Genomic DNA, 26,224 nt, shown 5'->3' with positions numbered 1-26,224 from the left:
ATATCTATAAAATAAGTCTTGGTAAGGCTTCATTCCTTAGTTATTCTTGTAACAACATTCTGTAAGGCAAAACTCTTCCTAATTCCGTTTAAGACTTGTGCAGTGCATTATATCATCGAACTACCATATGCTTTTACAAGTGTATCCGGAGTGTCAAAGTGGATCTACAAGTTCCCAAATCCTACAATTTTCCTCCAACTTACTTGATAAATCTTTGTAATGATGTTTGCAGGATTAAAATAAAGGGGGTTAGTTCAGAACAGGAAAAGAGTAATGTAGGGTTAACAAGCAAATGTAGCTTTTTTTAGTTAAAAAATGGTCCCTAAATATGTATTCAAATAACTCCAAAATAATTCAACTGGATTCAATTAAAAAAGAGACAGCACCAGCTATACCAAAATAAATGTGATAATGTGAGGATGTGACAAATCTCTGTGATCTATCTGCTTTTTTATTGCTACAATCATCCAGTGCACAGAAACTTTTTAACTGTAGGCAAAAAGTGTACCTGTGAATCCAGTAAAATAAATTATGTATCTATTTTTTATTGTCTGTTTAGGATTTTTGCCTTATTGTGTATATCTGAACTCATACAATTTATCTTGTTTAATTTCACACAGTCTCCACTCAACATCAACACATAACCAATAGACTTGTGCACATAGACTAAAAACAATTTAAACACATTTTTAGTTTAAGGGTTTTTCCATTCGGAAACAGAATTGTTGTCACTCAACATTCACGCTCTCGCACCCTGACTTTCTCACAGTCTCTCAATGTCTCCCTACCCTCTCCGACAACTGTTCCTGTGTCCCTGTCAACCAATATAAATAGAATAGAGTGAAAACGGTGTTAAAACAATAAATTTGACCCAAAAAACAATTAGAAGATAATGAACTTAGTTTTTTCAAGAGAAGGATTCAATGCTGGATCTGAATTTATCACAAGTCACTGAATAGCAATTAATGCATTAATTGGAAAAAACATGTAAAACTCAATATCACTTTAAATGGTTAATATATATATTTGTATATATCAAACAATTCATTAATAACTCTAATAACAATGTAATATTTACACTGTATAGGCTACTCAAGTTGCAGCTTGATATTGGCTAATTTCCTGTGACGTATAAAGTAATAATCTGGGCTGAGAATGTGTTGCTGTGATTCACAGTATTTTTTTCTGTATATTGCCACCATTAAAATTTGCGACTGGTTTACAGAGTCTTTACTTTTCCTGTTATCCTTCATGCAAATAATTGCCAGGAAACACTTTCCACATTGAGATTTATTGCTTAATTATTTCACACTATAATAAAGTGAACCCAGGGCAGACTTACACAGTATATTTTATCTAGAGGTGTCTATAGTTTATAGCCGTAGATTATGGAGCCATTTAAAAAAATATATATATAAATAACTATATGTCAAAATAATTTCTTCTGTAGTAAATGAAATAGTGGAAATACTTGCTAGAATTCAAAATATACTTCCTGTTTTTGACTTAACACAAACATTCTTCATAGGTCTTTATATTACATGTTATTGTACAAGGGAAGTATAAATAAGCTTAAACACTTATTAACATTATAATGCATAGTAAAGTCTGAGTCTAATTTCTAATTTGTTTCTAGTTTTTAGTAGATCCACCATTGTCCTTGTGCAAACCCTCATTTTATATGATGAAATATATCCCATATCTGCCAACAGTCTCAAAACTGGTAGGAGAGTCCAGTTTCTATAGATGCCCCAGCAGAAATAGATTGTTCCACCACATGGGCACTGGTGTGCTATCTATGATATCCCTAATCAAGAATGCATCTTGATGCTAGTAACTTAACTATGACAAACTTGGGATAGGTCTTAGATGTTGTTCAATAAAAAAAAGAAAATGAGGACTCCACATTGGATATCCTAGAGAACCTTCTCGCCTGAAAACAGATAAAGCCTTATTGGTCCAAGAGAATATAGAATCTTTAGTTGAAGGTAGTAACTTTTACTAGGCCAACGTAGAACATCACATTAGCATATGAGACTTAAAAGGTCTCTTTTACATATAAAGAAATGTTAAATTATTGACCAAGCTTTTTCCTGGGTATTCCGGGCCATACTTGCTTATATTTATCATTACAGTAAAATGCAAAATGATATTACTTTTTACACTTTAAGCAAAATTAGGTTATTGCACCTTTGTATGTGAAATTCACATATATATGTGCAACATTTCCCACTGATTATAAAGTGTTTCTGAAAATGAGAACCATTTAACATGTCTTAAAATGTTATTTTTTTAAATTGTTTTAAGGTTAGGTGCTCATAACCTGTGTCATGAGATTACTATATCATCGCATCTTCTAATAGTAGCGCTGAATGAGTTAAAATTGTTTTTCTTTCTTTTTTATTTAAGAAAAATACAATTTAACATTACATTTAAAAACAAGGACCACATATAACGTTTTGGACCTGTTTTCAAATAAAGTGCGTACTAATTATTTAATTAATTTAATGAATTAAAAAAGGTTATTTTAACTTTTCTAAATAGAATACATAATATCACATTAAAATTATGTGAAATTGTTATGAGACTGAAGCCGGTTGTATCTGATTGCCGCTCACTGGGTGCAATTGAATACTGGCTAGCTGTGGCTCAGTTTAACTTACATTTAGTTAGTCTGTTAGCTTTGGCCTTTAAGTTGGTCAACCTTCCTAATGCTGAGACTACTCAGGAACTGATTTTGTTTATCTTGAGTGCTTTTTCTACTCAGCAAACTACTTGACTTGCGAATCGCTGAGTTACTTTAATTTTCCTATCGGACTTTAATTTTCATATCGGAAGTCAACTTGCATGAAATCTACGTGGAATTTGTTCAGGACGGCAGTCAAGTTGACTTAAATGAATATAGGAGCTGCTCTATTACAACCGACTTGGTGTCATTTTCCTTAGCAGACTCAAATACCTGCCATCTTGAACTCATCCTCCCTAAACATATGAGGGAAAATAGTGACACCCTGTTTTAGTACAAGGGCCTAATGACACAGAATTTCTGCTCAGATTCCTGTTGCACGAATATGTTTTGGACATTATTGTATACAATACATTTGTTTTCTATCACTTCTTTTGAAGCGGCAGAATTTGTATATCAGCAACTCTTTCAATGTAGAAGAGTTTGCCAGTATGCTGAATTATAAGAGGGGGGGATCTCTTCAAAGACTACACACAGATGTTCACATGTTTCTGCTTGATTAGTCATTGAATTTTTGTGTGTGTTTGAAAACACCAAATGGTTAGCTCAACACGATGATTTTTGCAGACACACTTGGCGAGCAGAACAAACGGAAATTTTCAAATGTTTCGAGCCTTCCTAATACCGTATTTAAAAAACTGAAACAATTGTTCTTAGATCTTCATCTCTTTAGAAGTTCAGTGAACTTGGTCTATGACACTTAGAGCATAATGAACTCCATAATAATGGAGCAGTTAATGCCCATACCTCTGGACATTGGAAAGAACTAAACAACTTAAGGTGAATAATTATAAATAAGTAATATTATGTACCTTTCCTCTGTAATATTGTGTGAAATGTATATCATCCCTACCACTTACCAGAAATTACACCCACATGGCAATGATGCCTGGGCAATATTTTTTGTCTTTTGCGTTAATACAGCTGTTCAATGTGTCATTATCTGCTAAAGTACCATTAAATTAAACCATAAAAGGATTCAATTAAGTAAGTCTTGATAATTGTCATGTCGCCTGTGCTTTTAGGAGTTTAAATGTTGAGTTTATAGGCAGTAATATTCACGTATTGATGGAGATGTCACTTGCCTGATCCCATTGAGAAACTAGTAATTGTGATGATAAGTTATTTATGGTTATGTAGCACTTGAATTTATACGCTCAATTAAATATGTCTGAACATCATTTCATTCTACTTAGGTTAGTAGGTTACTAGCAGAAATTATGTTCAAAACTCTTAACAACTATTTACATAATTGGATTTCTGATAAACCTTTGCAAGTGAAGTGACAGTGTGCTTTCAGATGTGCGGATTAAGTTATTTAATGATATTATAATTATACAGAGATTAATTATTTTGAGGGGTTGTTAAATTATTTTGGATCTGTAGGTATGGAATCCACACAACAAAATGGACTGTTCTGGTATATAAATATCTTCCCAAGTTTTGTTAAACTTCATTATCCCTAATATAGCTGAGTGAACTGGCTTTATCCCAGTGGAGAAGACAGCAAACTGGAGCTGAGACAGTTTACACTCCTGCTTACCTTGTTATATAAGGATTATCCGGGGGCTTGGGAGCCAAGATGGGATTTGGCCCTTGGCTCAGCTCATGCCTTGCTACCACCAACTCACCAAACTCTACCCTGTCGTGGAAAAAATATATTAGATTTAAATATTTGTTTAGCCTACAGCAAGGTACTTGTTGATCCAGCTAGAATAATTTATAGAATAACTTCTAGAATGGATCAGAGCCTTACCTTTTATGGCTAAGGATGGCCAATTCATAGCAACCTATCTCTTTGTTAGTTATAACCTTTATTGCCCTGTGTAGTTTACATTTATGCCCTTGTTATTCCTATAATACTAACCATCCAACAAACATGGGTCCCATGATACAATTTACATTGTATTATGAAAAATTAGATGTCATAGAAATAATAGTTAAAATCAATTATGGGTACGTGGTAAACATTTTATTTTTGTTATAAGTAATAAACATTTATTCTTATACTACTTAAAGAGAACATTTCTACACCATGCCCTATTAAGTGTGAAATATACTGCCAGGAACATGCATATTGTGATGAATCCCCCCGGTACAGTAGGTGTTAACTCCTGATTAACGGGCTACAATGAAAAAAATCTTGATTGCCAATCTGCTGTTGATGAATCAAGACAATAGGATACATTTCCATTTAGTGAGCATGATAGATTTTTACCCTTCCGGCAGATGATTCGAGAATTGTGTTCTGATATTCCATTATCAACACCCATGACCCATGGTTGTTCCATTCTAACAAATCATTTCACACAACAGATTTTTTTTTCCAAAGCATACAAGTGAATTCAAATTCTCATTTAGCATTACAACAGCTGCAAGGTCAGTGAAAGGAACAAAAATAAGTTTTGGAAATAAAGACTCCTTAATACGCTGTATATGTTTTTTCTTAGGAATGTTGCTTCTGACAAATTACATGAAAGTCGACGATGACTTCAGTGAAACAAACCTCTCAGTGAGACAAGTTTTTTGAATCCGACTAATTATATTTAGGTCACAATGCTATGACCTGGAATAAACAGCTTTACAAAAAAGCTTCTCAAAACTACATACTGTAAAAGTAACTAAACACTTTCCATTCTCTTAATATAACACAACACAAGCTGATTTCAAATATGTTTCAAGGCTTAGTAGATTGGACCATTGTTGTGAAACCGAAGACCCATTGGTCTGATGAAGAGGTTTTTTTTTTGTAGAGGATAACTAAAAAGCATACCCTATATTACCCCGTCCACCCTTGTCTAAACGCCTACGAGTTACAGAGATTTTGCTACTGACCCAACTTATCTTTGCTAAAATGCAATCAACAAACCAAAATCGAAGAGGACTTTGTTGGTCCATTAAGTCAAGTTGTGGTGCGAGATTGTGGAGTCTCCCACCTATTTGCGTCCAGTTACACCAGCTTCCACATTGAGTTGAGTTGGTTGGTTTGGGAGCTGCTTCAAAAGGGCTTAAACACAATAATACAAGCATGTTTCCTGACCAGAAAATGATTAAACACTCAACTAATCTGAACTGTAAGGATACCTAACTCTTAGAGTCTTAAATTAAATAATAGCCTTTTAATTTGTTTGATTTACAGAAAAGTAGATTAGTCAACAAACCCAGGTAGTATTTTTTTTCATCATAATTTCCACTTAGACGTAAATGAATTCTTTGTTAATAATAATACTATTAGACTTAGTGGAAATGGACCAAAAATGATTTCGACATATTTTTCATTTTGTTTTTGGTCCATTCGTTTTGGGATAACAAATTAAATTATCTGTAATACCGGTTCAGACAAAATCCGGAGGGCTTTATCCATTCAGACACAAAATTCATTGTCCGTCACGCTCACTCTCTCTCGCGATGACCTACCTTTTCTGCTGACCACTTCTGTGTCCCTTCTTTTGTTTCTTTTTTCTTTTTTTTTAATTATAAGCATTATCTGAAGAAGATTTAGGGAAGTTTTTATAATTTTTACCCTATTTAAATGTGCGTCAATGTCTTGGTTTTCTTGTAAATACCGGACATCCTTTGTGATTTCAGTGTATGCCACCTCTGACATTTTAGTATGGAACAATTATGTATTTAAAATAAAAAGATCCCTTTTCCCATTAGAAACAGCACCTATGGTACACAAAGTGAGCTAACAGTATAATGATAATATGCCACTTTCCGATTTGGAATTTAGAGAATGAATACATTTTTGTCTATTGAGCTATTAAATGGCATGCTGAAACGTTCTGAATTAGGATTTGATTTTCTGACTGCATCTTTAAAATAGCTTTTTGATGTGATATTTAAATGCCAGTGAACTGTGCCTAATAGAAACATTTCAAAATCATTTTATCCTTTTATATCTAAAACAGGTTTACATTCCTTCCATTTTTTATAAATTTCTAAGATTTTTTGCTGCCATAATGCTATTCAATCTGTCACTATCCTGCAGTTTCCTGGTTCAGTGCTTACAGCAAAAGGTTATTTTGCAGTGTTGACAATAATATTGATTTTCTGCCGTACTTTCTAATACTAATTCTCCTGTAGCCTATGTGTAAACACAAAAGGTATAAAACCCCTTTAATCTCTATGTTTTCCACTTGATAACTCTAGAACAATGTTCCAGACATCCCTAAAAAAAGGAGTATAGTTGTGGAAAGGAAAGCCAAACTTGGGCCCTTTATGTTGTCTACTTAGTGTTCTATTTAAGAACTGTATTCACTAAAATCAACTCCATTGAAGTTGTGTTGACAGGGCTAGAGGTCCTATAATATAGACTGGACGGTGAAGTAAAGAGCCATTATTTTAAGGATATGAAAGGAGGAAAAAGGGGCATCACTCAGTCTTTTATAAATGTGATTTTTAACGTACGCTTACTTTGTGTGTGGCACTTATTTTGTAGAAAATAGGAAGATGTCCATTACAGGTGAAACCATTCCCACCTAACCTCTTAGCTTATTTGTTATGGTAGTTTGACTTGTATTCTAAGACCAGCTAATGTATCCGTCATTAAAATTATGTTAGGTGCTCCATCCCATCCAATCAAATCTTCATGGAGTGGCTCTGCTCGGCCTTCTCTCTCGCCAACATTCTCAACAGTGGAAGTGCTTCTCCTCACAGCCCATCAGTGGCTTCTCTGTCAGGGATGGCAGCACCTGTTAAACATGACACTGAATGAGTTAAGCATCTGTTAACATGACATTTTTAGGTACTTTTCCATTCTAGCACTATATGCCATGGAAGTCTCTGAAGGTTTGATATCCTAGTGGAATTCCCACTTTGTTTGCTTATTGAAAAGCAGCTTGGAAAAGGGCTAATAGGATGGCACCTTAAATTCTGGAGTATAACAGAGCCTGGCATCTGGTTCCAATTTTAATTAGGGATTGAAATGCACATTAAGCAGACTTCCTTTGAATATTGTCCCTCCCTTGTGTCATTTTACATCCCCTTTTCTGCTTCCTTCAGGTCTTTTGTTCTCCCCTGTCTGTCCAATGCAGCAGTATGTCTTATCTCACTTCTCAGGTTGTCTGATGCCTTTTGCTTTCATTTGAACCTTCTGACCTTGGTTAGAATATGTTCTCAGTTCCATTTCTGACACCCTAGTGTGTAATGCCTCTTTTGATTATGAGTTTGTGTTCTGAAAGAGATGCAAGAACAGGTCAGAGGAATCCTTGATAGCTTTGTCCGTATGCAACTTAAGCACCGGGAAAGTGAGCAGTTATCTTTTCTAAAATATTCTGTCTGATGCTGCACTGCTGCGTGAGATCAGATATACTTTCATAAATGGTACAAACATATAGATAGGAATCTTCATATTATTATTATCTTGTTTAAACAGTTAGCAATTGGTGTATTTTGAGAGAGAAGATATTTTCATATTGTTAAAAATTACACCAAAATAATCTGATTTCATTTACTTTGCTTACATACTTGGCTGTTTTAGTACCAGAACTAATTCCTCCAGGTCGCGGGGTCTTTACACGCACAATAGCCGCCCATTGCGGTTTAACTAGAGTAGAAAAATGGAGGAAAGAGGGACATTATTAAGGGACATTAAGTACTTAGGTCCTTAAGAGGGTCTGTTCCAACTGAAAAGAGATACATGGGAGCAATGTGTTCTTGGCATGCACACATTACATTATTTATACTAAAGCAGACTTTTTAAGTAAGTCTTAATTCCCTCTAGCTCTTCGCAATCACAGCGTAGTATAGTGGTGAGTTTTATTGAGTCTTCATTGGTTCACCAGTCTAATTTTACGTGTCTATATCCCTAATTCATGCTTCTACACACCTAATTCATAGATCTGGACTCCCAATCTGTATCTTGGGAGAACAATGAAAAAAAAAATTTAATGGCTCCACCCTAGCACATTGTTTTCCATTTTATCCAACCACCAAAGGTACTCCTGAGATGTATATTGAACAAGTGAAGCCTATGGAGGTAATTCAAAATAATATCTTGTTTAACATAAATAACATATTTTTGGTAAATCCAAGTGTTGTCCATGTTTGGTGGTCAAGTCAAACTATCTATCTCATACATCCACTTTTGTGATTTCAGTGATCCAGAAATCCTGTACTATATCGCAGTCTTGAATGCTTTGGAAATATGTTTCACATGCATTTAAATATTAATTGGGAAATAAATAAATAATAATAAATTATTATTGTTTATGAGCCTGAAGTGCTTAATCAACGAAACCCCTTTTTTATATATATTGTAGACATGTCAGGACTTGAACATGACGTCTCGGTTTGAACGCATCATAAAACAGTTTCCACATAAATGTAAGAGCAACATCCTGAGCAAAAACCTCATCAGTTATTAAGCACGTGCAACTGTGATTTCTCTGTAGAGGCGTTACCCGTACAGGTCTGCCAGGCATATAATCACCTCCTGGGAATCATGGATTTCAATCAGTGCTCCAGTTTGTGAAGTTGTGTGATCAGGATGAACAAAGTGATTAGCACTTTTACTTTCCAACTCATTCTACATTATCCGCGGACCTTACTGAGTCACCAGCTGGGAGGGGATATGGTCTCATAATAAACCAAATAATTATAGGTCAAAACCAAAGTTCAGGGCAATTGGCCCTCTCCATACCCGCACTGCATAGCGTGAAATATGCGTCATTAACACTAAACACTGATGAAAATATGTAAAATGTTTAGAGTTTAGCAGAAAAAATAAAAATAAATAATTATATATGTGTATATATATATATATATATGTATATATATATATATATATATATATATATACATATATATATATATATACAGAATATATTTAGAATATATATATATATATATCCTAGTTGGGTTCAACTGACACAGATAATTTAAATTATGTGATATATTTTAATTATCTGTGTCACTTGATCACAACTAGGTTAGCCAGTTTTTTACAGACTACAACTCCTCCTACCCTCATCCATCTATCTAATCTATCTTATCTTATCGATCTATCTATTTATCTGTCTATCTATCTATCTATCTATCTATCTATCCATCTATCCATCCATCTATTTATCCATCCATCTATTTATCCATCTATATATCTATCAATCAATCTATATATCTATCAATCTATCTATCTATCTATCTATCGATCTATCAATCTATCTATCCTGCTGATTATCGTCTGTCAGGTGTCCCCACTGTTATACCAAATTTTAAATTACAGAGACTGTGATCCCAAATAGTAAAACTAAAGAAAAGTATACAGTATTTGGCTTTGTTTGCATTTATACTTAGTGAGCATTTTCTTTTATTTTGAAAGTAATGGCAATGAAAGCTATTCTTTAAACCTCACAATGAGTATTTTCTTTCTGTCTGATCAACAATGGCATCTGTTCATTTTCTGGATGAGTGAGTTTTGAAGACTGCAGTTACCTTGCGAGTGATGAATGCTTTGGGATGCTTGGCTGTCTCCATCTTCAATAGTTTTACTATAGCCTTACCCTGACAAGAAAAGCTTTAGTGTCTGCCCCGATCTACTAATAATATTTCACGGGATTGATTATTTATCACTTTTCTGAAGCAGGTCGAAAGATCGCTATCTAATAAAGAGATCGGCTTTACTTGCGAGGTACATTCAGCTGTAAAAGCCAAACAGAAATCCTGAAAGAAAAAAAGAAGCTTATACGGCATGAGACAGCCTGTGAAACAGTAACTAAACATCAAATTTGATGGAGGATTAAAAGCATTCGGCCCGTCTAGTCTTTCCTTTTTTTTCTGATGTAAGACTCAGATCTTAGTCAATCCTTGGTCTCGTCTTAGATTCAGGATAGCTTAATGCCTATCGCCATCCGGAGTTTGCCTGGATACTCCAGATGAAGCTCCGGGTCTCGGGGACCACAGTCATCTCCATGTGACGGGAGTAGCGTTTGGACGCACAGCATTTTTAAGACACGCCCACTGACAGCAGCCCCGCCTACCAACATCATCGGTTTACCCAAAGCGGGAGGGCCCCGGGGAGTTCCCAGGTACTGTTTAACCCCTTAATGACAAAGCCCGTACATGTACGGGCTCAAAATGCATTGTTTTCAATGGGTTTAGTGACGGCCCATTGTCCTTAAGGGGTTAAACGCCCTCACTGTTTAATACTTTTAGGTATTAGTTTGTTTTTGGGAGAGTTTAAAATGCTAGCAATTTCGTTTTAAATTAACAAAAAGATCTCTGATGAGCATTCACTAAAGTTAGTTCAAAATCAAGTTAAAGGGTTAACTTGCAAACGTTTACATACACTCCCATGACGCACTTTGATGAGCAACTCAAATATTCATTAACATTGTAGTTGCTCTTTATTTGATGCAAGTGAAGCAGACACATCATCGTTGTGCAGTGGCCAACCCCAGGTGAACTGGACTGCAGTAGACTTTTGAACAGACACCCCGATGTCCCAGGGAACCCCCTGATCAATGAATGTATATGAAAGTACTTTATAAGTACTTCTTAGAGTTTCTCCTTTTCTGGTTCGATCTGTTATTTATTGAAGAAGTTACTATTCTCAAGATTGTAAGCTTGCGAGCAGGACCCTCTCCACCTAATGTATCGGTTTGTCTTAGTCTTGTCATATCCCTTGAATATATATATTGTAAGAAGCACTGAATAAATTGCTGGCGCTATATAAATAAAAGATAATAATAATAATTCTCAAATGCGCTCAGTGCTAACAATCCGTTTTGTTGGGATAGGCACCTAACGCTTATATTGGCAGGTGGATTAAACTGTAATCCCTCTAATTTGAATACCTAAGGTTTTCTTTTAAAAGAATTAATAAAGGTTATATTTTATATCTAGCTAACCCTTTCCTGCCCACTGAAGTTTTTCCATATCATTTCCTTATATAGTTTCATGGTGGCTATACAATAGTACCCATGGAAACATTTTATTACCTGTAAGAAATTTATCACTGATCACACTCCATTTTTTTTCTAATTTTGAATGCAGAGATTTAAAGCAGTGATATAGTCGTCACAGGTAATAGAAACCAGACTGTTGTCTGATGTGGCCAGAACATAGTAAACCGACAATTTATCTGAATCCCAGCTTGTGGTTCCATTTATTTTACTACAAGCAAAGATTGAAGATCATGTTTTAAAAACAGAAATGGTTGATGTGCTGGCATTGCGGCTTCAGACTCATTTTATACGGCAGATACCATCTCATGACTTTCCCGCATATGAGCCGGGTGTATATTATTTATTCACAGGTTAGCTTTCATTTCTGCTCCGCTTGCCTCCCTGCATCATTCCCCCTGTATAATGCTGTCTTTCAAACCAAACACGAGTTTTTCATACAGACATTCAAAGATGTGCTATTTTTTACACCTGATTCAATCTGTCATATTTTTATATTTACATTGAAGACTTATTTTATCTGTTTTCAGCAATACCCACACAATATTTAGGGCACAATGCTTTTTAAGTGGACAGGGGTATACCATAGACCGGTGCAGCCCCTAAGGTACAGGGGCCCCAAGGCAGCACAAATGTGGCCCTTAGACATCAATTGCTATAATGGGTGGTGAACGAGTACTGATTTTAGGCATTTACGTGCTCCAAGACGTAGTCATTTATATCCCAAACTGGATACATATACACATAGAAAATGCCCTGTTGGCAGGACATTACCCAAGATCAGGACTGTCCTACTTAAATCAGGATGGTTGGAAGGTATGTAAAAATATTTTGTGCATGTTGTGTAACCGTACCCCTATTTCCATAAGGGTAAAAAAACATTGGCTTGAAATACATTAAGCACGATTGATTACAACAGTCAGTAAAGGAACCTTTATCCGTGTGATTTGTTAAGCTTTAGGAATCTTCTCTCCACCTGCGCAGATTTTGTCACATATATTGTTTACAAGCCGCAGCTGATTTTATAGATTGGTCATTTTGTAACAGGGCTTTCAAAGCGTATTCCTTATTTGTTTTCATTTATAGCCTGCTCTTTACTTGCATTTCTTGCCCCCCCCCCATACTTTGATATATTCAGTAAGACAACTGACATTTATGTTGTGGTTCCTTGGTCATCCACGTATAACTACATGGCTCCAAATAAAATTCCAAATGACTCAAATACATGCGTTTAACCAAAATATATTTCAGTTTTCCTAACAATACTCCATTATTATTATTAACAATAAAAATAAATACTTTGTAATATATAATTAATACATATATTTGGATCGGTGCTTTTAAATCAAGTTAATAAAATCTCTTCAATCTCTTTGTTGTGTGTAAATATTTGACAGCCCGTCTTGTCTGCCTCTTTTTCCTGCTGTAAAGAAAATTTGCACAAGCATTAACATGATAAAAAAAAGTATTTTTCTCATTGATTACTTCTATGTAGAGGCTGACGACAGCATCTCTAAACCAGAGCTGTGCTTATTAATTCAGTTACAAATTGAACTAATTAATAGAAGGGTACAGGATAATTAACCCCGGGGCCACCGCTCCTGTTTGCGCTTTCGATGGGGCAGTGTGGGCATCACATTCTCAACAAACCTCAGCGCATTATAGAAAACCGTATCAGAAGCAATCTTCATTGTTACTGAAGAACCTTTAACTTTCAGGGTAGAGGGCAGGAGAGATTTCACGTTGTTCTCATTTACTTTTCTATAAACGAGTATTACTTGTGTGCGGTTTGTAAGTGAAAATTGAGCCGATTTTAAAACTTGCCAGGACCATATGACTTAGTTCTGCAATTTCTGTCTTGTAAGGCAGGGTCCATTGAAGAATTGTGTTTAATTGGTGCATTTAATTGGATGATGGTTTACTATTTACCCTTTATCTTATATTTTGGATACGCTACATTATCGACTTACTCCTGCTAATTAGTTTTGATCTTTGAAAATACTCTGGGAACCTAATATTTAAGTGGAGCAGGGGACATCGACTCCTCCATATATACTAAATATTTTCTGCATTGGGTATAAAGGATTAATGAGTTCATTTTAATTTTCTAGAACAACGAATTAAGAGCTAAGGGCAAATTTCACACCCATGAATATTTCATAGCCTCGGATTCCACACATTCCTTGTGCCGTCTTTAAGGACTGAGGGGACGTTAGGCTGAACACCCAACTGACACCTGCTCATTTACATTAGATTTTAGGGATGCGCGATCGCTGTCAAGACTCGCAGACAAAGTGTCAGTTCATGGAAAGGTCAGGATTGTCTTCAAGACAATAGCCTTTGTGTCTCTTCTTAAATCCAACTCATCCATGTTGTTGTTGATTGTTGATGTTGTTGTGATGCCAGTAAAGGTTTACAAGGAATATCATTATCTCTGTGATAGAAATATCATGATTGTGGACTAGATGCATCAAGCCTGGACTGGCGGAAGGAAATGGTGTAGTGTTATCACCAATTATAATGGCAAGACACTGGGGCGAATTTTAAGAAACAGAAATAAGGAGACTGAGAGAGGTCACTTAAATGTTGCAAACCAGCCAAATTGTTAGAAATACTTCACCCCTGAAAAGGAAAAAAATTCCACTAATTTTGCTTGATGAACCTTACGCAATATATCTACCCAGCTGGTATTTTTCTGTGCTTTAATAATCTCTGCACATTGTATTGTTCTTGATTGCATTTCTAGAAGACACGCTGCTTCAGGAGACACTACATGGTGGATACCTAGTGGTAAAGCGAGAGGGCCCCTCAGCATTCTTCACTCCAGTCTTTATGCCATGATATACAGTATTTGTTTAATGAGAACAGATAACTAAGTTGGACTTTGACTCAACCCCTTAAGGGGGTATCCATGATCGCATACGTAGCATTAACCTGACTTTTAACAAGCTTTCATGAAAAATGGAGTACTGCTCTTCTACTGACATTAATTGTATTAGCCCAGTGGGCTGTGTATACAATTCAAAATATTTAATCCCAGTATAATTTGTAATAGCTTTAGGCAATACTTTGATGTTCTTAGCAGCATTACACAATTGCTCAATAAAGGCTTGCACGCATAGATATACACTGTAGAAGATTTGTAGGTGGAAATGTCATTACACAGAGTGTGATTATCGATCCGGAGAAAAAATATACTGATAGAGTTCCGTTACTTGACTTGCTTAGCATGATGGTCACCTTATCATTGTCCTACGGCCCCTCCGTGTCCCCTTAATTTTGATTCCTTTTTAGTCCCAGGCTGAATTGTGTTATTACATTACATTTATTCATATAGCGCCAGCACATTCCGTAGCGCTACAGATTCGGTGGAGTAAGTTAAAGTCACACACACAATAACAAACTCGTACAAAAAGAGAAGAGGGCCCCGCTCTTGCGAGCTATGACTCTAGTGGGAATTTTAAAATAATCCCAGAATGGTAGAAAGGAAATATAGTTATTTTATTTAGAAGTCAGGGGCTTTAAGTTGCACTGTATATAAATAACTATATTGGAGGGTCCCCTTGTATCAGTGTTGTCTTAAATCACAGCCCCACCTAATTTTTCCCCATCTATGTGTTTTACTTGCAGTTCCATATGCTGCCACCAGGATGGCTAGAGCAGGTTTTCACAATCGAGTACCCAGGCTACACTAATAGTCTGATGGTCTGAGTTTTATTGATGTGCCCGTTGGAATAAAATGGGGTAACTGATTAAACTTCCAAAGTTTGTGTTCCTTGAGGACAGGGTTGAGGAAGACCGGTCTAGAATTTCAAGAATTTTACGAATCAATTACAATCTTTTGACTAAAGTGTGATGGACAGGACTGGCCCCTTAGGCCTCAGATGGATGGTTGCCATCCTGCTCCGTAAGTAGAGCACCGAGTATTCACTAGACGTGTTTTAAAAAAGGATAACAACTGTAAGATTTTAATAAGCATCAGTAATTCTAAGCATGATTGTAATGAAAAACTGTAGATAAAAGTGACAGTTACTTGTTGAGAAGATAAAAGGTTAATAGGGGGCTTCTTAATAATGAAAAACTAATGAAACAATGTCTAATATCACAATTCCTAACGCTGAGAGCAACATTACTTCATCATGTGTAACATATTCATACACACAAGTATGAGAATGATTTATGGTATCGTAAAATGCTGATACTATGAACTACTATTTTCAGTGTATAGAAAACATAATGTATATTATTTATATTTATTATTATTAAATATTTACCATATAGAATATTTAAGTTGTTGCTGGATATTCACAAGATAAAAAGGTTAATTTTACTAGAACTTTGCATAAGATATGATTTGCAGGATTGTATAATCATTTAAAAGGCTCTCATATAATTAGTTCCATCATATGGCGGTAATATACCTTTTTTTCTTTAATAACTGTTCCTTATTGTGTTTTATTACATAATGTTTTTGCTGCTGTGGCAGTACCCTCTGTAACCAGTCCTTAGATTCAGGATAGCCATATACCTATCCCATGCATGTTTATATTCTTTCAATCTATTAGCAACCACCATTTCTGCTGGGAGGCTGTTCCACTTATCAACCACCCAGTAAAATAAAACTTCCTTAAATTATAATATTTCTTTTCTGAAGACAGCACTGGTGTGTGGATTTGGTTACCATCAAGTTTTCAATAGCCCGTTTAAATATAATGGGGATTTACGTACTGATGGTAAAATTAAAGCATTAGTAAGATACGGTACACATATAATCCTTCTTAATTATTTTTAGCGTGCATTCCGTTATCATACCACAGGCTGCTTTATCATAGTTTTTTCCCACTCGTTTATATTACTTTTACCTGCAGGGGATAAATGATTATTACATTCTGATGTATATTTCATGTGATACGAGTTAAGGTAGGAAGAGTTAAATATTCTGCACTGCTGTTTAATGATAAAAGGATTTATCAAGCTTATCGTAATCGTCCAGTTGTTATAATGCAGAGAATATATAGAGAAAGTGCTGATGGATGCAGTTCCGTGTATCATCTTTCAGTGGTTGATGAGAAAGGGTTTATGTTAAGGATGATGCATGTCGGCACATACAGAAATACAGCCATCTGGATTAGGAATTTTAAATGTTGGTTAGTGTTATCAATACACAAAAAGTAGGGGAGGTAGGAGAAGGCTGCCCATCATTTATTCAGCTTAGATTGTATGTTTATTAACCTATCGAATGCCACTATATACTGACTGCATTCTGAGCCCAGAAATGGATTGTAATTTGCAGGAATGCATTTATCTTACAACATTTTGCACTAAAAACGATATAATATATTTAGAATTTAGAACCTCGCTAAATTATAGCACTACAATTACATTTTTCATGCTTTTGAAATTGGTGCGTTGTAAAATGCCATGTTTTTTTACAGTCTAGCACTAATGTCGGTGTCGGGTACATAGCTACAAATGTTAGATTATATTACGCTATTTATTCAGAAAATTGTAACACGCGATTGATTTAGGATCAGTGCCACAACCATAAAACAGCATTTTTATTAAGTATTATTACTAATAAAGTGTATTTAGAGTTTGAATGACTCTATTACCATGTAGTTGGAGTATTTGCATGCTACATGGTGAAGGCATGTGATAAAGAAATGTCTATATGATAAGAACATGAGCTCGCTCTTTGGCATCTAATATACAGTAGCATGGAAAACACAATGTTCTGAACATAATAATTAATGCCTTTTTTATAGATGCATATGTGTATGCATAGAAATGAGACATTTTGATCCAAAATGTACTCAAAGACAGAAATTATTCAAACACAATGTTATTGTAGTGTACACTTTATATAATTATGTGTACTAGTATTTATAATATTTTTTTGGTTTTTTGGATTATAGTTCCTAGCAACATTAGCCAGGAAGTTTCTGACATGGCAAGATGTGAACTGACATTAATTCTAAGGCACAAAATACACCTCTCTTGAGCTTTGATGCTATTGTATTTAGCTTAGAATTATCTTTTTAACTTATATTATATTAACTTCTTTTTTTCATTTTGTGTTCTTTTAATGAAGATTACTCAACACATTGTATCAGCACATGGTCTATAAATATCATTTATTTTAATTTAGAGTTATATTAGTGAGCAGATGGTTTAAAAAGTTGGTGGACCTTTATCTATTCCATATGTTTATGACTTAAACTTAACTTTTTAGTGAAATAACATTCTTACCGTCCTCATTTTAAATATGGAATGAAAATGTGCCCATCTACACTGAATATTTACCTGCATTTATTAGGGTTATTACCTTTAATTTGACAAAATGTCCATTCTAACATATGTCTGAATAGTTACATATAGTCTCATCTGCTCAAACTTAAAAAAGAAAAAATTTCCAAATATATAAAAAAAGCAAAAAAAAAGCAATAAAACATTTTTAAACATATTTTCAGTTTTAGATTTTTTCCTAAATAACGTAAAATAATTTCTTTATTTGGTTACGTACCTTGAAAGCATTATATTTCAATAGTTTTTAGGGGGTCGGTAACAGTTCACTGAGTGAAGAAAGCTGAAACACATCATGAATTATAAGGAAATATTATGTTAAGTAGAAGGGAAACGGCAGATGTTTGTCCTGACATTTAAACCAAGGTCATTTAATAAATGAATATGAAATAGAACATCCTACTAATGTGTTCTGCATCCCAAATGTATCAATTTCTATATTAAAATAGTATGTTGAAAGGGCATATGTTAAAAACGGCAATGCTGGAATATTTTTAATAATTGTCAAAGGTCCAAACTGACAGCTGAGAATTGTAGTTTTGATTCCCTTCTCACCTAATAATCATTATTAACCAGCAGTAGAATTGGGGATTTTTTTAATTAATAGCAATGCCAAAGTGATTGACACTTATTTTATTTAAAATGGTTATATATCTATAGATATTATAATATAAAACAATTTATATTATTATATTATTAATTAAATTATTATTATTTATTATAATCATATTTGACTCGGTTGCTATCTGTTTTAATCTGTATTAGTAGAGTAGAGTAGACTAATGATTGAAACAAAAGGCAGTGAAATGTTGTAGGTGCAGCCCCGTTGTCTGTAACATCAATAAAAGATGAGAAACAGTAAAAATGAGTGTGTGTATGGAGAAGTCGAGGATAAATGAGTGTGGTGCCAGCAGTGGGATACTGTATCCTCACATGCAATAAGGATTTGGGAGAGATGTATTTATCAAATGGCTAGTTTCCCAGTTATGGGACTGCATGGTGTGGTGGGAATTGAGTGCTTTATTGGAAGGTTATAGTGACTTAGTGACATGACATATTTTATTAAAGATTGGTCTTCTGCAAGTTTTGAAAATTTGGAGGCTGGTTAGGCTATTATTAATTACTCCATAGATTAAACTATTGGATATTTTAAAGCTGTGTCTTTGAAAAATGTTTTTCTTCAACAACCATGTCATGGTGGTCCAATCATTTTGCCGATTTAAATAAAATAAAAGATGAGAATTCCTCCTTGTGTCTAAAGGCACACCATGCCTTTAATTGTACCTTAAACTGACATTTAGTCATTCAAATCACTGAAACACGAAAGGCTAAAAGAATGGAAGCAAAGCTTATGTCAGACATTCTCTGTACCAATTTATAACACTGTGTAAAACATTCAAAAGCTAGGAGGAACAAATACAAGTATTTAGGGGCATACATTTCAGTAGCATTTTTATCCATACATTCTATGACTTTCTTTTCTTAAGATAGAAAAATATATATATATATAAAAAAGCGTTATAGTTAAGTTAGCCTTTAATTCTGGCAAGCATGTTTGGTGGCTCTCTGTATGTAATGGTGTTGACATAGACAAGTCCATAGTCCCAAAGAGCTGTGCAAGGACTTTAAGGTAATGTTAGATGGTTTAGGATGTGGTACCAATACTGTAATTCTGCTAGAGTCATTCAGCCCACCCAGTCTGCCCATATGCCCTGCTGTAAAGACCTTAATCAGTCCTTGGTCTTGTCTCATATTCTGGATAGCCTTATGTATCTCCCATGCATATTTACATTGAACGCCATGTGCTCCCAGGGGCCCCCACCAGGAGCACACATATTGGGAAGGACTTTTTAAATGTTTCTTTTTAAAGGAATCTTGTTACCACATGGACAACTGTCAATGCCTAGAGTTATTAGAGTTCTTACAAGTCACACATCTAGAAGGTTTTTTTTTTCCCATTTAGATAACGAGAATGTTTTTTGTCAATTACAGCACATTTTTAGAACACAAGTCAGGAGTTTCAAAATATCACATTCCAACACTTTGTTTAATTGTTTTGTAGAAAATAGAATAAAACATAGAACATGTTTAATTTTTTTTTTCTTCTTGAGAACCTGACATTTTTTACAGTAGGTAATTGTCACTTCCTTGAATTGGTCAGTAGGAAGTGAAATTCTTGACTGTCATAGCTTGAAAATTAGTACAGTAAGGTATTGATGTGTTCCTCATTAAAACAACTCCTTAGGGAGAGAGCTGTACTTGAAAAAATTACCCTTTGCTCCACTTTCATTTGATGATTTTGTGAGAGCATTGAAAAGGCGTCCTGCAGCCTTCTGGCAAGACTCAGCAAATCTCCATTATCACCTCAGATAACAGGAGGGAAGGTACTTTTGATTCATTGTCACATTGGTACAAGTGAAGAAAGTAGCTTTCCCACAAGTGTGAATAGATTTTGATAAACAAATGGACACTTAGAAAAAGAAATGTGAGTGAGCTTTATTGCATAGACAGAACCTAATAATAAAAAAAATATAAACTCAACATGCGGTATCTTATTGTAGGTTTTTCTACATAAATAGTGTCCCTTCTTCAAAAGGTCTTGTGATTTTGTTTTACCAGCCTGGTTAATTAATAATTATTGCATTTTTAACTATACAATTTAAACAATACTATAGATTTTTTTATTTTTATGTATGGCATTGCTAAACTTTTTATAATTAGGGTCTGAACAATGGAGTGATAGGCTAAATTAAGAGATCTGCCATGTTTAATTGGAAGTCAAAATGAACACTGTAAAAGCAATTACCTGTCAATTTCAGTGAAAGAACAAGATTTATTTTCCAGCTTCTGCCCTCCCATCTCTCTCGCTCTCCCATCTCTCTCGCCCTCCCATCTCTCGCCCTCCCATCTCTCGCTCTCCCATCTCTCTCTCTCTCTCTCTCTCTCTCTCTCACAATGGAGAGACTAGATGGGCCGAATGGTTCTTATCTGCCGTCAAATTCTATTTTTCTCTATATATTAGTAGTTGGCAAGAAGCTCCAATGCAGATGTTCAATCTCTTTCAAGAAGTTCCCGATCGTCAATTATATTTCAGTGACAGGTTGCTAAAATGTTCTGGTGCAAGCAAAGTAAACGTATTGCTATAATGATATATTGAAAAGTTTGTGTTAAAGTAGTTGTTGCATTAGTATGATGTAATTCAATAAAAGATGACCATATCGTAGAAATACTTGCAAGTGAACTTGTTTTGACAAGTGAATTTATAACTTACATTTATATAATTATCAAATAATAAAATATTTGATATAAGTGATATTGATACATGTTTTAACTAATTTGGCGTTACCTCCTCAGGTTTTGTTTCTGTAAGTGTGAATTGTTATATGACACACTTATTGTTTAGGGCCGGACTAGGGATGAGTAAGTAGCCCCGGCCCTTTTGTTCAGCAAAACAGACTTAGGGGATGCTTCTTGGATATTTGTCTCCAAAATCAGTTCCTCTTCTATTGTAATAGTCTACGACTGATGCTGTTAAAATATCTTGTATATCCAAACCCAGTTATTGATTCATGGTTGCACATTTGTGAAGAACAGTCTAAGAGTTCTTTCTTCATGATGTATCATGTATAGTGCTCTCCAGGCCTCAAATGTACCTTCTTCGAGACCTCTGTAGAAAGTGTTCTTGAAGAGTAAATCTGTGTGGTTTTGGAGAGCTGTGCACACTATGATTTCACTTGTTCAGAGTAAAGTACCCTGGCGGTAAAACAGACAAGTGCTTTTCATGTTATATTCCAGAAAAAGAGAAAAACAAAAAAAGAAAAACAAAATCAACATCTGAAAACTGTACCCAGAATCACTGACACTTTGCTGTACAATTAAAAAACACATTGAGATATTTGCAGTTTTGGGAAGTTAGTAACATCACTTTCTGCATTCAGTGGTATTTATGGTGTCTAGTTGAAATATATCTAAAAAGACACCCTAAGGCTAAAAGACTCCAATGTGGAACTAAGCAGTGATGCTTAAAAGTCCAAATCTAAGAGTAGGTTACTTTCAGGATATAAGACTAGAGCATTAGGGTAAAAGTTGAGTTGTGTCTTAAGGATTCAAAAAAAGAATACCCAGAGTTGTGTCATTAGGGTGTATGGGGGAACAAAAGCTGTGGACTATTATTTTAAAGAAGAAATAACATTTATGGGGTTGGGGTTCAGGAGCAAAAGTTAATTATGAAATAGCTGGCAAATAAAAATAATATTGGTAAGAAATCCAGATTACACTGGGATGTTTTAATAAAGATGTATCAGGATAAATGTTATGATATCAGAACTAGGCCTAGTATTGTGACAGTACAGATCATGGTATAATATTTAATATATTGGCTGGATATTAGGTCCGGGATGCAAAATTCCAATCCCCGAGAAGCACAAACAGGCCTTGCAGGCATTGGTTATAATTACTGTATAGCTTAGGTAGTGTTTCGTGTTAAGTATATGTTGATTTTGTTTTTCGGACCCAATTGGTCTATGTGGGGGAACTTTCCAAGTCTCCATTGATTGTTAGTTGACAGAATAAGTCCTAGATCGATGGCTATACCTTACCATTAGTTATTCACTATGGTGATCCCACCATATTTTGCCATAATCACTTCTTATAAATAACCCCTGTGTTTGTCTTTTATACAGTGTGAATCACATTTTACATTATTAGCAAATTTGTTATTTAATATGAATTAGTATTGCAAACCAGGCATTGAAATGGCCTAATTATATCAATATTGCATAGCAATAAATATATATATAAATTTTGTATGTATATATATATATATATATATATATATATATATATATATATATATATATATATATATAAGGCTAGTTAGCTTTCATTGAGCAATCAAAAAAATAACATCTTCATATTCCATTCCAGGAGTCATTTTCATCAGCAGCTTGTATTACTCTGATTATTAGCTCTCACGCTGCTGGAACCTGTTACTGCCAACAGATACCTGAAAATGATTATATATTACATTACATTTCAACTAGGGATTTTTGGGGCAAATCTGATCCCTTTTCAAATGAAACTTTACCATTTTTGTCACGTTTTAAAAGAAATTTACAGCTAGAGAAAGGTAACAGAAATCAATATGTTGTCATGACTGCTTGGAGCTATATGATTTGGCTCAGTGAGCTGGTTAGACACACTCATCAAATCTTTTCTGATGGCAGCAAAATGGCATAAAATAGACCATTGCCGAAAGCTATATACACTGAATTAACAGAACCCAGCCATTGATAGCATTGTTTTTTATCATGGATACTGACAAAAATGCATAAATCAGTATTGTTAAATATAAAAAAATAAAGCTTTGTGAGTCCATCTTTCAACTCTAACACCATCTTCTTGTATCCCGTATACAGTAACCTTACTATCACGTTGGAATTGTTTTATATTGAGTCGACTACACGACTTCACTTGAATGAACCATCAACACAATTTTCTTAGTAATCGAGTTAATCAAAATGTTATTTTGATAATTCTTTTTTCCAAAACTTCCATATGGCTTCTTTGAGACAAACTCTAAATCGGCTATTGCTCCGCCACATTTATCGATCATGAAATCCATGACTGGTTGACATACATACATGCTGTGAGTGGGTTTGATACCACCTGCCCAGAGCAATGTATCTGTCTTCTTTCACTTAACAAGGGATTTCAGGATTGTGCTGAGAAAATTGAAAAAAATGTTATCCAGTATCACAGAATTATAAATAGAGACATGGGATATGTTACCATTTTGTGTGCAGTTGTGTGCTACATGTTCCATTGTGTAATACATTCATTATCATTATTAAGAGCTTATCTTTTTCTTGCCTTTTTTCTGTTTAGTATGTGAAAAGTAAATCTTTATGTAATGGTAGCATATTTGCTCCCCTAAGATCAAAATGTCTAGAAGAGAGGCGGAGGAAAGTTCAAGATTTTCAGTCTAGAATATAATCCATTTTAAAGACTCACCAATAATAAATGAGTAGTTGATATTAAGTTAGGCAAAACTGAAAGTATTAGCCAACTTATATAGTAAAATTCCTACTTCCGAGACTAATGTGTTTACTTCTGTCAAACAAAAACAGAGTAAGTGTGTATAGTTGTCTGTAATGAAAATTCACTCAATACCTCTTAATCTCTATGAAGGACATGAATGAGACACTTGTCAGCCAGCATAAAAAAAAACTCTACTTGTAAACACATTTCATAGTAAATAAAGGCAAATATATGCATTTCATTTTCTGTTTTTTCCAGAGTGCATACTAAATGTAATAATTTCTATTGTTTTACATAACTTGCACTGTTTTTCATCTGACTTGCATAGACAAAGACACGTTGAAAAGATAAGGAAACCAATAATAAATTGAGAAATGTATTTAATACACATGCCTTCAGTGCAGAGCTGGAGAGAGAACAGATGTTATGGAGCTGCATCTGGAGTATCCATGTTGAGAAGTAGGCCCATTTCTGCAACAAGCTGGTCTAGCTTGGGGCGCTATATACTGCTACTGTGTATGGATATAACAGAGATTGAATAATTAACAAGATGTTGATCTTTTTCAAATCAGGCGATGTTAGATAACAGTGTATAAAGTGATGCCACAGCCTCAATGGATCAGTTAAAATACTGTGACTTTATCAAATTTTTGGATTACCAAGACAGCAAGAAAGAGGTAGAAGCTCCCAACATGTGGAGCCACCTGTCGCATACAGCTGGGTTTGCCCAGAGAACTCCGGGTCGCGGGAACAGGGTCTTCACATGCTCCAATCCCACCCATTTCTCTTTTAAACGGACGTTAGTGGGCAGTCTTGGCCGCGTCCCGCAAGGGTAGGCTCCGGGTAGTCAGAACCCACAAGTGTCTATAGTGGGACGTCAGATTCAGTACTTGAGGCCATACTAACTTCAGCAGAACTTTAACAACTATTGCCACACCATACCCACAAACTCTATACACACTACACACACCTGATAACCCTACCAATTATACTGTAGACTCTTCCACGTACACACATTATGGGCACCTGTTCATACATTGTAGGCTTTCCTACTTTCCATCATGTATTCTCCTATATTCCTGGCCCTGCAGTCGGTGGACTATTTAGAACAGACTTGGCCAAGGACAGACTAGGGATGACAAGACGGCCCTGGCACTTTAAAGCCAGCTGCCAAATGACATGAGCTGGATGTGAGGCACCTTACGTATTTATGCTTACGCAGCATGCGGCCAAGCATATCCAGCTGGCGACCGCACATTGCAGCACCCAATTTACCGCTGGAGCAACAGATCGGATGCATATAGAGCCACATCGACCTGTGGGCCTAGACTTAGGGCTTAAATCACCTTAGCCTGAAATTACCGTACATCTCATCTGAATATAACAATTTGTACGTACAAGTATAGACATTGGAGAAGTTTTTCTTTGGTTATTTCTTTGTCTTATTTTTTTATGTTCAGATTTTAACTTTTGCCATTTATAAATGTCAAATCAAGTCAAATGATGAAGAACGTTTTTAAAGATAATATAACATCCTTACTGAATGTAGTGAACTCTCTAAAAATGTTTTTCATTTATTTACAATGATTCAAGTAAACAGAAAGCGTTCTTTGATAATAAGGTATATAAAGTGGCTCAGAGTGACTTTTTATTAAATATAACAAAGCAATAAACTACTCCTGTCAAAAGGAAGTAAGTATATGATTCTGTGACATCAAAATATTAACATTTATGTTGAATAATGCTTTTGATACCTGTCTTAATAAACATCCATGTCCCCATAATTAAATAGATAAGTCCATCCATTCCATTCCTACCTATGCTGGATTAGTACAGAAGTTAAATACATGGGATATAAACAGTATGCAGTGAGATTGTATGTGTAAGTATGTGTGTTAGAGCGAATATGTTATATGGAGTGTGAGTATAAGTTTATGTGATAGTGTGTATGTTCCGGGTTAGGGCGAGGGGGCAAGGGTCCAGTGAATTTGACTTTGTTGTTTACCAGCTTTATTATCTATAATTCCATGATTACCTTTAATTAGCTTAATACGATGAAAATATTTATCAGTAGTGGCAATTTGTAAAAGAAAGTCATGGGTCAATTGTTTGAAAGCATCCTTAATTTAATGAAGGAAATCATACTTAATGTAACAATGAAGTCTGTGCCCTTTTATAAATGCAGTGACATTTTGTTCTGTTGTGGTGGGCGGCAGAAGAATCAAAGTGATCA

The 26,224-nt window shown here is 35.0% G+C and overlaps 1 protein-coding gene across 3 annotated transcripts in view; it reads left to right on the top strand.

The window, feature by feature from the left end:
• Positions 1 to 26,224, top strand: part of LOC149303174 (neurexin-1-like) — a 619,545-nt gene that overhangs the window by 518,659 nt on the left and 74,662 nt on the right. The gene's annotated exons all lie outside the window — the stretch shown is intronic.

The sequence above is a fragment of the Sceloporus occidentalis genome, unplaced genomic scaffold (assembly GCF_023333645.1).
Source record: "Sceloporus occidentalis isolate IW3139 unplaced genomic scaffold, rSceOcc1.0.p SCAF_15, whole genome shotgun sequence".
NCBI classification, from domain to species: Eukaryota; Metazoa; Chordata; class Lepidosauria; order Squamata; family Phrynosomatidae; genus Sceloporus; species Sceloporus occidentalis.
Note: the sequence above shows the minus strand (reverse complement) of the source record. Positions and strands in the feature narration are given on the sequence as shown.